Genomic DNA, 13,535 nt, shown 5'->3' on the forward strand with positions numbered 1-13,535 from the left:
GCCGGGCGCTGCGGCGGCCTTGGCCGCGGAGGCAGCGAGCGAGCCCGGCTGGCGGCGGCGAGGGCGCGCCGGCCCCCCGCGCTCCCGGGGCAGCACCCGGGGGATCCCCCCTCGCCATGCACGCCCGGCGGCGCCTGCTGCCTCCCGAGGTGAGTGAGCGCCGCCCGGCCCGCCGCCCCCGGGCCCGGCAGGCCGGGGTACCCCGCTCCCCAGGCCCCTGCCGCCCGCAGCGAGGCCCCGCGGGCGGGGAGGGCTCCGGCGCCTCCGCGGAGCCGCCGTGTCGCCGACAGCGCCGCGGGCCCGGGGGGCTCCGGGTGTCCCCTCGCCCCGCCGCCCTTGTCCCCCGCACGCCGCCAAGGGGAAGGCAGCGGTCGCCCCCCAGCCCTCCCCGGCCGCCCCGCTCCTCCGAGCCCCCTCCCCGCCGTTCCCCCTCCGTCCCCGGGCGCGCGGGTCGGGTGACCCGCTCGCTCGGGGCACCTTTCTCCCCGCGCCGGCGATCCCGGGGATAGGGAAGGAGCTCTGGCTCCCCTCGGGACCCCGGTGTGCCGGCGCGGGGCAGGGCGAGGCTGTTCCCGGGCAGCCGCGGCCGCCGGCCCGGCGAGGGGAGGATCCCTGTTTGCATCTCGTGCCCTTTTTATGGCCTGATCTCCGCTCTCTCCCGGGCAGGGAATGTTACTTGCTCATCGCGATGTGTAACAAGTCACTCCTGCAATGGTGGTAGTGGTGAAGGGGGATGGGGAAAGCGGGCGGGATGCGTTTTATAACATCTCTAATTACGTGAAATTGTGGTCATGTCTCACTCTAAGAATAACTGGCACTCTTGGCATGTCGGACTTTTTGCAGAGGTGGGCTGGTTACTTGCTTATAAATGCTACGGCTAAATAGGTGCCTATGGCAGAGGGTGGCTCAAGAATTGTTTTTATCTCGTTAACCAGGCTGAGAAACAAGTAGCAGATGGAAATTGATAGACTTTATATTTTCGTGTTAACGGTCTTGTTTATTTATAGACAAGATATTCCTTATTATTTTATGACAGAGGTTTTTCAGAGGGTGTAATTTTTACACATATTTTCATTCAGTTCCGATATTAAAAGTTAACTGAATTCTGTGAATCTTATTTATTTAAGCGTGGTTGTCTCAGATTAGAATTTCTGAATAACACTGCCCTCAATTTTTGGATCCAGGCTGAATCCAAAACTAGAAGGAGCCCTGTATAAACAAGTAAAATAATAATAACAACAAAAAAGATGCTCTACTTGAATGAAAGCTTATATTTTCTTTGGGCATCATTTAGCTGACAACACAATGTTTGAAAACATTGTAATTAACTTTTATTAACAAGTCATTTTTGATTGCGTGGAACGAATCCAAATTTTAGATATACCTTCAGTGGTTGAAACAACATCACAATCCTTTGTTACTGCCTGAACCCAGCAGTGCGCTGCTTTTTATAAAGTTACAGTATGTGATGCAAAATGAGAACAACAGTCTCCTTGACCTAAGAGAGACAAAATTAAAAATCTCTTCAGAGGTTTGGGGAATCTGAAATGGAAGCTGAAGAAGGGTCTAAAATTTCAAAGAAGCCTCCCTCTAATCGAAGCCCCGATCCACACTGTACAAGTTACCATGTTCTGACACACTGATTGGTTCTCTTTGCTTTGTGGGACCTCTCTTAGTGTGTGAAAAAGGAAGAAACCCACCCTAAAAGTGCAGTACTGACTCCTGATAGTGGGTGTTGTTTTTGTGTGTTAGCTTTGAGTCAGTTATGAGGCCGGGGATTAAACACTTTCAAAGACACACATTTCAGGATCTGAGGCCTGGGGCTAAGGCTGAGATGAAATACAGTTTTTTTAGTTTGGCATAAAGTCTGACTGTGGTTGTCTCAGGGAACAAAGGTAGAGACTGAACAAAGATGCAGTATTAAAACTTGTGGCCAAAGAATGATAAGCTTTTAATGTCTGTTGTAGTCTGTCCACTAGCTGCGCCAGCTTTAGCAGAAAGCAGCTTGCTGGTTTTTGGCTCTACAGGCTATCTATAAAAAATTACCTGGAAGTTATTATGGTAAAGGATTAGAGTGAAGTTTTGCTTTTGGATAAAAGTTGGCCAAAAATAGATTTTTGTGTATTAATGTTTTGTTGATCAGAAAAATCTTTTTGATGCACTAAGCCGAGAATCTTCCAAATAAAAGTGACTTTCTTGACCAAAAATCAGTTGAGGGACAATAGTTTCAGTGCACAGTCAGTCCCTGTGCTGATGAATCAGTGACCTTTTCCAGAACACTGTTGTGAGGCACCAGTATATTCATAGGCTGCTTTGAAAGTTTTATATAAAGACCACTGTTTATTTTTTTAAGGTGATTGAGATTAAAGAGACTGAAGACATGAAAGGTGGCCTGTTTATAGTTCTATTTGTGATTCTTTAGGAGACTTGAACTTTGAAATGGACAGAAATGTGAACTGACATGTTTGGTTTTCCCTGCAGTTGTTTCTGTGAAGCATTGAGAAATGTGTCCCTACAATGATACTGTAGGTTTACAAAGCTTTTTGTATCGATAAGAAATAGATAGTCAAGAGTAAATGGCTGAAAGTAACTGGAAGTATCGAGTTTTAGGTGATAGAAACAGCTTTTACTTCTGTGTTGGCTTTAAGTGTTGGCTATATCTTGCAACACTGGGAAAATTATATCAATTAATGTAAATGGATGGGAAGTTATAAAAGATACATCAAGGATCCTTCATTGACATAGTAGTTTCTACTTGAATTAGAATTCAGGAAAATTAGAATTCAGCATACATATTCATACAATTTTTTTGACTACTAACTGGAGCAAAACAGGCTATATAGTTATCAAAGGATTAGCACACTGAAAAATCAGTGTGATAAAAGTAAATGACCATTATCATAATGCACACAAATATAATTTATATATAAAGAATCATTATTTGTTTTATAGAGATAAATTATTTTATTTTTACAGATAACTAAAGTAGTTTCCTACTTAATGTTTGTTTGACTGGGTTTCACTTAACTGAAACAAAAGGACAGCACAATTTCTTTTTTTAAATTTGGCTCTGAAGATTCTTTTTAGACGTTGCACATTTGTAGATTTTAAGTTGCTCAGTTAAATCTTAATGAATGTATTTCTCAACTAGTGTTTGTGGGAAGGAATGAGTATGAGTGTCATACTTAGGGTGTTAAACTCTGTCACTCTTTTAAAAGTTAGTTTCTAGAGAAAATTGCAAGACATTGCAGATCCCAGGACCTTTTCGTTGGGATTGATGGAATACCGCACTCAGTGCTTCTGTCTGTGACAGGTATTTGTTTTCTGAATGTGTTTTATGATGTTTACTCCCTTTTGTATCACACACGTGCAGAATTTGGGATATTTAGGAATGCTACTATTCAGGTTGCCATAGCAGTCAGGTGGAATACGAGAAATACTTATAAACTGAGTTTATATTCTGTCAGTGAAAAATTCCAGTCTGGATTATTACTGGATTATTACATCAGTAATTATATTACTGTTGTATTACTAGAAGGGATAAGCAGGGATGTGTAATATTGGTATTTATTCTTCAAGAAATAACAGCCCTTCAACCACAACATCAAATAGGCTTAATGTGAATGGCAGGGGAAATCCATAAAGGTCATGACTAGAGAAATCTAATTAATTTAAAAACATAGGTTGAAGACAAAGAGTGTATGGCCAGAAAATTATGGGTGACAACACTGGGTAAGTTGTTCCTTCCCTATTCTTTCATCCAGATCTGCTCAAGTGAGAGGTGCCTTAAAGAAGCAAGTCCAGTCAGTTGACTTTTGCACAGGCATAGTTCTGTCACAGTGAAAAAAAAGGGTAAAAAAAAAAGTGAGAAGCTATGTGAAAAACAGGTGTGGAGTCCCTGAAGCACAGAGAATCTACAGGTTGGAAGTGTGGAGCTGGAGTGCTCTCTGAATAACTCATGTGATATCTTCAGTCTGAGCATAAACCAAGGCGAGAGTTGTGTTCGTTACGAAGGCCAGTGAGGAGAGAACTTCAGGAAACTTTACTGTTGTTTTGCTTCCATGTAAAATTTGATAATTTGGAAATGCCAGCGTGTGACAGTTGGACCATATGTTGTGTTTTGAAGTTTTGGTGTCGCTGTATTAAACTTTTCACATATTTTGTCCCCGGTGTACATTGGGCAAATGAAAACATGGACTTCGGTGTCAGATTTCCACTTGCATTGTTTTTTTGTTTATCTCTGTATTCTCAAGTAGCAATTACTAACTTTCACTTGGAATTGTTTGCAGATAATGGTAGTGGCTGTACCTCTGTATTCTGTCTCTGTATTATACAGAGAGTATATATCAATATCTTTGTCTTATTTGCTATACATGTTAATTATTACTTATATCTCTGACGTTTTGAGGACAACTGAAGCTACACATCTACCTTTGAGTCAGTGGAGTCAATGTAGTATCAGATGTTTAAGGGAATACTCTGAAGATCCAGAAAATTTCCAGTAAGCTCTGCTAGGATCCTCCAGGTTTTTCTGTCAAGAATTGCACTCCATGCTACTTGTATAGATTTTGCTTCTGATTCTATACTTCTCCCTCTCCCCTTTTCGATATCAACAAGGAAGTTTGATTTTATTTTTTTTTTAAAGATTGATTGCTTAATGAAGTATAATCAGGCTTTACATTTGGAAATGGTATTGCCAGTTAATGATTTTTCTAAAAATTTTTTCTGTTGGATTTCTGTTATGGTTTGGTTCCAAAATAGTAACAAAGGTGGAAAGCTCCCTAATGGAGGCTCGAGGCATCAGCTGGTTCTTTAGACAGTGCTGCCAAGCCCTGGTCTGGGGGATGGCTTTGTATATAAAGTAATGCAGTAATGGATCTTCACCAGTCCCTCCCTGGTTTTTGGTCCGACTGGAGCTGAACTGACATTCATAGTAGTTACAAAAAGCACTAAAGCCTAATACAGACAAAGCTGAAAGTATTTGTTTGGTTTTTTTCTGCTATTATCTATGTTTGAAAATACTTCTGTGTTGTAGAATTTAGTTTGGTAGCTATTTTAGGACTCTTCCCCAGCTATTTTTCATTAGTGACAGAGGAATTAGGCACGATCAGAGATGCTGTAAGTGTTTTCAGCCTTTCATTGTGTTGAGAAAAAAAATCCCTTGTCCATCTAAGAGTTGGAAAACAAATACTATATACCAAATTATGACTGTAATGACTGTAATGTTTCAGTGTGAATTTCACTTATTGACTTCTTGCACTTCAATTTTGCTGAAGAGCAGTTGTGGGCCTGCATAAAAAGGCAAAATGTTTAGTGCATGTCTTCAGTTCAGTGCCTTTTTGGTGTTAGTGAAGTGGTAGCTGGGAGGAACCTGTCCTTCCCTCTTCCCAGCATACAAAGAATCCAGAGGTCACTTCTTATCAGGTGATAAATTGAAATTAGGCTGTACTTATATCAGAGATTCATATGAGCTCTGTCAATTACAGAAGTGCTGTAACTGCCCCAGTAGCACTTACCAGCCTTACTTCTGCATTCATGCAGTTTGTAAAAATACTGTAATTGGAAAGGTTTTGTTTACTTCTGTGAGATACTGAAGCTGTTTTTATAAATAATAGAACTCAAACTTTACAAACGTGCTCTGAGTACAACATTTGTATTTTACTGTAAGTTTAAAATTTTATTTATGGAAGTAATATGGGTGAAATACATTAGCAAATTCATAACAGATTAACAGTGGATGAACATACACTGGTACATTTTCCCAAAAAGTAGTCTGATGCCGTTAAAAGGAGTTGGTAAATGTTCAGTGTAAGAAGAAGATCAAAGAACTTTCTGAATCGCAGAATAGCTTCTTTATCTGGAATGACACCAACTATTAGAGGAGCTTTTCTGTTTCCACATTCAGTTTTATTGTGTCAAAACTCTGCTTTGAACTCAGTGTACATGTTGACTTACCTGTTTGCACTCCAAGTGAGATCTAGAAGATTGATTTAGGAACACTAAAATAAAGGCCAAGCCATTTGAAACTATGAAACTATGAATTTATAGTGGATATAGTTGTTATAAATTCAAGAATTGGCAAATCATATGAATATGCATAAAATTTATTGCTTGATCAGTTGGCCAGTCAGATTATTGGAAGTTTGTAAGATACTACAACAAAAGTTGTAGATATTTTCAGATTTGTGAGGGTTTTGTTTCTTAGTTATTATTAGTTGTACTTTTCTTACATTTTTTTTAACCTAATCAATGAAACTTTTCTCATCTGTTTCCTTTTCTTCTTCAACAACTTTTTGATTTTTTTTCCCCTTTCTCCTTTTTTTCAGTGGTTGGATTTTAAGAGCAAGGTTGAAGAATGGTGTCATAAATAGTAAAATATGGGGTGATGTGGGTTCCTCTGGTCTGTGGTGCTCAGACCTCATTGTGACCTTGGGTGTGCCTCACATCCTCTGTCTCTGAGATGAGACTTCTGTGATTTGTGTGGGGGTGACAGGTAATCCCTGCTCCTGTCATCTGCCCAACATGCCCGACAGAATTCAGTTTGTATTCCTTCATCAAGTTCTGCAGCTCTGAGCTTTGCATATCAATTTAACCAAAATGTTTCTGTCCCAGGTTGGGAAGTGCAGTGCTGAAGAGGTGCACACCTTTTCCTGCAGGTGTGCTAGAGGAGCAAAGGCAGGTGGGCCTCAATGGTCTGTGCAGAAGAGGGGTGGATGTCTGTGCTGGTGATTTCTTAAATGAGCATGATATGAGAGAGAAAAGTGTATCCTGTGTGTCACCACTCCCACCAGCTGTTGAGTAGGGATAATGCCTACCTGCCTTTTGAGGACATTACAGGTCCAAGGAGCATGTTGCCTGACATCCTGCAGAACTGAGGATGGAGAACTGGGTTTGGTTAAGCTGATTCTCTGAAGTGTTCAGTGGTTCTTGGACTGAGCCAGTGCAGTGTGCTGGTCCAGGGATAAAGGACCTCCCATCACTCCAGGTGAAACTGGGGAATCTAAAGTCCAGATTCATTTCTGCTGGCTGGGACTTATTTTTCATTTGTGATTCCTTAGAGTTTTTAAAAGAGTTTGTAAGTAGCAGGGAAATTCTTACACAATCTGGAGATGGAGAGAACTGTTTTGTTTCCAGTTGGAAGATGAGTTGAATAAGTTTATAGTCTAAATCATGTCCTATGTTTTATGTATCCAAGGCCTTTGAGATACTTTATTAGGAAGCATTTTTTCTACCATCAGTGGACTGAAGGAATCTTGTTTTCCTGTAGATGTAAATCCTTTTTGCCTCATAGTATCTCTTCCCTTGCTTTCCCCTCTGCATTTAATCCCATCTTTCTCATATAACACCATAATTCTGGGGTTTTTTTCCAGAGCTGTGTAGGTACTGATTGCCCAGCAGGTTACTGCTAAAATAAATATAGCAGCTTGCTTTTCCCTCAGAGGACAGTCCTTTGGATTTGTCTTTACTTAAATGCTATGTTTCATGACACATATATATATTTTAAATATGGACATAGAGAATAAGTGAACAATATGATCCCACAATCCTAATTTCTGTAGGAGATTAAAGATACAACACTTGAGAAGTGATAGCATCTGAACACTTTACCACTGTGTAAATCCTCTTATTTGTGTTACTGAGGCTGTGAACACTGAGTTCTCTTTGTAGGCTGGAGGAGAAACAAAAGTTACATGGTTAAAATATACCCAGCAAACCAGTAATGTCAGTGTAATTTTTTATTCCCTATCTACACTGTAATGCAGATAAATGAACATTTAATATGAGTTGAGATAATGTAAGAGGAAAGTTCCCTCTTTGTATATTAATTTTTTTTTCATTTATCTAACAGTCTTTTGGAAATAGCACATTCTCCTGTGATACTGTGGAAGTACCTGCTATAGCTTGGAAATACAGGCTATAGGTTGGAAATGGCTTGTTCCTGAGACTTGGGTTTTTAGAGAAAGGCACAGGTATCCCATTTAGACCCTTTGGGGGGTTTGTACTTCAGTACACAGCTACTGTTTCTGTTTGCCAGTCACACTGATAGTTTATCAGAGCACATTGGTTGTCATCATGTCACAAAGGTACATTGTGAGTGCTCTATTGGTTAATTCAAAATGAGTATTTTAATCATCCCTTATTTGAGGAACTTGAAAGTATGTGCAAGGCCCACTTCTTAGGTTATATTATTAGCAAATTACTTTAAATAACATATATATTGAAGCAACCTCTTAGCTGAAACATCAAATTGCACTGATTGTAGTGATTTCATGCTGAGTTTTTGTATAAATGATGAAGGCAGAATAAAACCCCAGTGTACTTCATGTGTTTCACAGTTCTTTCTTGACTCTTATAAATGTAACTTTAAAAGGTTGTTACTTAAGCACCAGTCTGCCTTTGTGCTTTTATGCTTCCAGTAATTGTATTGGTGTACTGGTTTAATAGCCTCTATATTGTATTTACCTTAGTTTCACTTAACAAGTCACCCATAAAATGCATTTTAACCTATCTCTGGAATTTGCACATAGATTTTTTTTTTTATATATACTCCTGTGGAGTGAACCTGGGTTTTACTGTGGTTGGTTATTAGAAATTGCTTCTGAGACTCATGGGCAATAGAGACCTGTATTTGTGGTGGTTTTATTCCCCTATTCTTTTCCTACAGTACTCCTTTTGGCTGTATTTTAATTTTGTTTGTTTGTTTGTTTACTTATTAAACTTGATTCTGTACAGATGGCTTTTAAATGCTGTTGTACCTTCTGCTGTGGGGAAATATATAGTTGTGCCTCCTATGTATTCAACAAAACATGTCTTAACTAGAGGTTTCAAGCATAAATGCTTGAGGGAAGTGGGTAGCTGTGCTGATCCTGGATGTTGAATACTGTGTTGAATTATGTGTCAAAAATTGCATTTCACAGGCTGAAAGGCTGAGGGTTTACATAAGTTTGTGAAGGAGCCATGATGATGGTGAATAATGATGAGGATGGGCAGGAGGCAGGTTGACAGTTACAACAATGTCTTAGGATTCAGCTGTTATTTTGGCCACGTGGGTTTTTTTCCCCTTTTTGATATCCATTTGGTCTAAAGACTAATTTCTGTTTGTAAAGTGGAGGCATCACCATTGCTATTGGTTTTGCTCCCACTGTTCCTAGACATGAGGAATAATATGATGTGGTTAATAAGGTTGTTTACAACTGGTATGTTTACAACACACCAGTGGCTCTGAACAGTAATATTAACACATGGGGTTTCTCTTCTTTTTTAATCAGAGGAAGGAGGAAGCATGGGCAGGAAGAAAGAAAACAGGTGCAGGAAGAAGTGAATGAGGAGGGAATGTGAGAGGGGAAAAGAAGACAGACAGATGAAGAAAACAGGAGTATGACACAGTCTAAGGAGGGGTAAAGAGGTAGGGAGTCATGGCTGAGCAGAATCAACAACTGTATCAGTGGACAAAAGAGTCAGGTTTCTCAGTTTTGATCTATGTGAGAAATGTTGCATCTGAGTTTAGGAGAATTTGGTGTTCCTAGACCTCTGTAAGATTTCTGATAACTGTGTTAATACTCATAACTCATTAATAATAAATGCCTTCAAATTTTTTTTTTTATTTTAATCTGTTAAGCCTTTATTTCCTGTGACTGCCAGCAATGATACAGAATTATAGGCACTTAGTATTATAGCTGAAACTTCCTTGAGTCTAACATAAATTTCAGGTAAATGTCCTGATTGCTCTAGTAGTACAATATATCAGGGAAAAGAAAAAGGCTTTGCAGTGAACCTAAATGCAAGTTACTCACCATTTCTGTTGGTTAGTGCTCAGTCCCTTCAGCACTGGTAAAAATGTGTTAATGGACCTCAGCAGAGATGGGAATGATGCTCAGAAGTAGCAGTTTCAGTACAGAGTGTTGCCATGGATTATTGAGTTGTATGGAGTGAGTTACAAGTTACAGATGACTTGAGACACTGTGAACATCAGGGGTGATGTGAGATCATGATCACAAACCTGGGAGTGAACTTTGCTACACTGACAACAGTGTTTTATAATGTGCTTGGTGGAGTATGAATAGAAGGGTCAACACAAAGTGGCAATTAAAAGTTACTTACTTTCAGATAATTTCAGGTTGAAGGGAGTATGAGACAAAACCCCATAGATCTCTGAAAACTTATTTTCAGGGATGCATGGTAATCCAGCTCTATATAATGTAGGATTTGAAAAATAGTAACTGTTTGCTGTCTATTAATTATGATATTTCTTTAAAATGTGTGTAAGATTTTAGAACTCTGTTGTCAGATGAGCAGAAATGACCACTGTGCTGTTGGAAACTGTAGTGTGCTGATAAAGGTGGCTTTAGTAGCTGACTGATGCTCTTCAGTAGAAAGGGACTGTGGACTTCCAGAGTGTTTTTCTGTTCAGTTTGTCCTTTCTCTAAAGAGCAGCTGAGGGCATAAATTGTGTCACTTCTGGCAGCTTCTCTCCCCAGTGGGTACAACTGGAATTGATGGGCTGGTAAATGGTAGCAAAGCAGTTTCCCTTCTTGCCCATTGTCCTTCTCATCTGTCCCATTCTGGTTGTGTTGACTGTTCTGGTTTTATTATCAGATAGAGATTTTGCTCACAGCACCCACAGGTATCGGCCCCTTTATAAAAAGGCGAGTTCCTTGGCAGTGGGAGGTTTTTAATTACTGATTCTAGGGGACCTTATTGCACAAATATGAGGAACATCTGAAATAATGTTGAGTCTGTTTGGGTTTCGTTCTTGTTTCTACCCTATATTAGAAAGAAGAAAAATTCAGAAAGTATTAGAATACAAGACTGATTCACTCTGAGATACATAGCATGTGGCTTTAAATAATTTTATTCTTCAAACCTGTTAAACACTATAGTCAAACTCTTGTTTCTCAAATATAGAAACATAAAAATTCATCCCATAAACCTACTTATTCTGTATGTTTTGTTTGTATTTGAAAAAAGCTAAGTAACAGCTTCGGATCAGTATGTTAAATGGATTGATGTTTTTAAAAAATGTACCTTGTTACATTGATGATATTACATGGAATCCATGCACAAATTAAGAAACATGATTTCATATTAAATTTATGTTTAATGCATTAGCTTTTTGTATTTTACAGTATTTTAAACTTGGGAGTTGTATGAAGCAAAGTGTTATGAAACTTCAGATATATAAACCAAATTTTGAAACATATGAGCATATGAGTAAGCTCAGGAAAGAATTTTCTCCTTTTTTTTTCCAACTGTATTCCTCTGGAAAAACTTGCGTGGAAGGCAGAATTGCAGTGTAAACCTATCTGTTTGTTCTTCCCAAGAGCAGGGATGGATCCTGTTCCAGGCAGTCCCAAGCAGTTACATAAGCAGGACTTGGTTCCTGTCTCCAGGTGCTCAGGGCCCAGCTGAGGCTGCTTGGCAGGGCTGGGGTTGTGTAAAGAAAACAAATCAATTGCTTTCTCCTTGAAACAGTAAAAAGGGTAGAAAATGGAATTTATTTTCTACTGTAAAGTGCTGTAAAGCAGGTGTCCTTTCCAGTTGGGCTGCTTTTACTTTCTGGAGCACAAAGGTTGAGAATGCTGCTGGAGTTTTTGTGTCCCCCTGTTTCCTGCAGCACCTCCTTGAGGTTGCTGTTCTTTTGAGGGCCTTAGTGCTGCTCAGGATGTGTGAATGTCTCCTTACGGAAACTTGGCTAGAGACAAAAGTGAAATAATGGCTTCAAAATGGCATGGGGAAAAGTCAAGGCAAAAGATGTAAATATTAGTGAAATCGTTAGAGAGACTGTTCTGCTTCAGGCATTGTCCAGCTCTGTTTGCTCAGTTGATTGGAAAAAAAGACAATTCAATGCAACATTGAAATAGTTTATCTTTGTCAGCATTCATGGGTAGTGAGCTGGTACAAAGTGTTGTATTACACAGAAATAGCCTGTCGCCCCAGTCTGCTCTTTGGTGCATTTACATTGGGTAGTAGGAACATCAGCAAATTACTGGAAGTAAAGCTGAAGGATACTTGGTCATCTGGAGCTTTTGGTGCAGGGAAAGGATTGGCAACAATTGTATCTTGTTTATATTTGTTACATTTTATCTCTTGCTGCTGCTGTTAGTGTTTCTTATGAAATGGATTTGTGGTGAGTTTTGATGGGATTTTCTAATCCTGAGCTGTGGTTTAGACCACGTATTTTTAAAAAATTCTGTTGTCATTTACTGAGTATCCTTTAATAAATTAGAATTTTGAAAACTATCATTCTCTTCTCTGGTTACATTGCATGACTGCTGCTTTGATTACTAATAGAACACTTCATTTTGAAATGTTTCATTTGGGGCCTAATCTGAAGTCCTTGCCATTGCAGGCATTTTCATATGTGTGACAGATATTGGTACTGCTGTGTCACAAACTCTTTATAACACTCTATAACACTTAATAACCTTTGATTTGGCACACACTAGGTAGAAAGAGCTCCACATTGTTGGGGGTGTGGTAAATTGCCATTATTGCAAGAATTACATCACTTGAGTGAAGAACCCCCAACTTTTCCACTTGTGAAGATGTAGCTTCCAGAGTAATTGATCAGATAAAGTGATTTATGTTGTATAACTGATGTGTGTCCTGTTTCCCCTCTTGTTTAAGAACTCTGATTTCCTGGTGATGGAACCCCCTGCTATGGGATTTCTTATTGCAGTTTTTATTCCTGCAAAGTTTGGCCCTGAGCACGTCCATGTCCGGAGTCTCTGAATCTCCCATCTGATATTTCAGGGTGTAGACAAGGGATGAAGGAAAGATACCAGCATTGAAATGTGGATTTGCATTGGAGATAATGCCTAGTTCAACTAATCTAACTGTAATAAAGTGCCTTAAAATGGCTGCAAATGTCTCCCTGCCTACTCAAAGACATCTTCTCTCTGGTAGCACATTATAGAGGATCTCTGGTGTAGTTAGGAGTTGGATCTTTGCCAGTAGATGGAAGCATTTTTTAGCATCTCTTCAAGCTTTGAGCATTTTCTGCATTACTTTAACATAGTATCAGAATTGCTTCTTTTTCAGTCTTTTTCCGTTTATTATAAGCTATTCCAATTTGTGCTACTTTAGATTACTTCCATTTAATGTTGTAAACATTTTTTACATTCCTTTTTTGTGGAAGATATTTCTAATTTTATACTTTTAGAGTTCTTTGGTTCTCTTCTTCATCACTTCTTTATTCTGTGCACGTCTCAGCTTGTCAAATTTCTCTTCAATTTCTGTTTTGCTTTTGCAGTAATTGGTAGTCGCCTTCTTGGAGTTCCTGAGGGAAATCAGACATGGAGGGTATAACCAAAGCAGCACCTGAGTGATGTCACTGTAGGGCAGGAGACAGAGATGTTCAGCAACCACCAGCAGAATAGATAAGACACTCAACTGCTTAAAGCAGCAAACTGGGCCAGCAGAGATACTGGGCCTCCTCCCTTTGCAATGAGGTCTCAGTGGGCCCATAAATTTTAGGTGGAAATGTGTGTATTTTTTTTCAGGTGTGATGGAACCCCTTTTTTAGCAGTCTGTGT

The 13,535-nt window shown here is 39.6% G+C and overlaps 1 protein-coding gene across 1 annotated transcript in view; it reads left to right on the top strand.

Moving 5' to 3' along the window:
* The first annotated feature begins 56 nt into the window (after nt 1–56).
* ZFYVE9 (zinc finger FYVE-type containing 9) overlaps nt 57–13,535 on the top strand; it is a 56,817-nt gene continuing 43,338 nt past the window's right edge. The window contains exon 1 of the mRNA XM_027648952.1: nt 57–149. The gene's annotated coding sequence lies outside the window, so the exon portion shown is untranslated. The remainder of the gene's footprint in view (nt 150–13,535) is intronic.

This window comes from Corapipo altera, unplaced genomic scaffold (genome assembly GCF_003945725.1).
Source record: "Corapipo altera isolate COAL_440 unplaced genomic scaffold, ASM394572v1 112, whole genome shotgun sequence".
NCBI lineage: Eukaryota > Metazoa > Chordata > Aves > Passeriformes > Pipridae > Corapipo > Corapipo altera.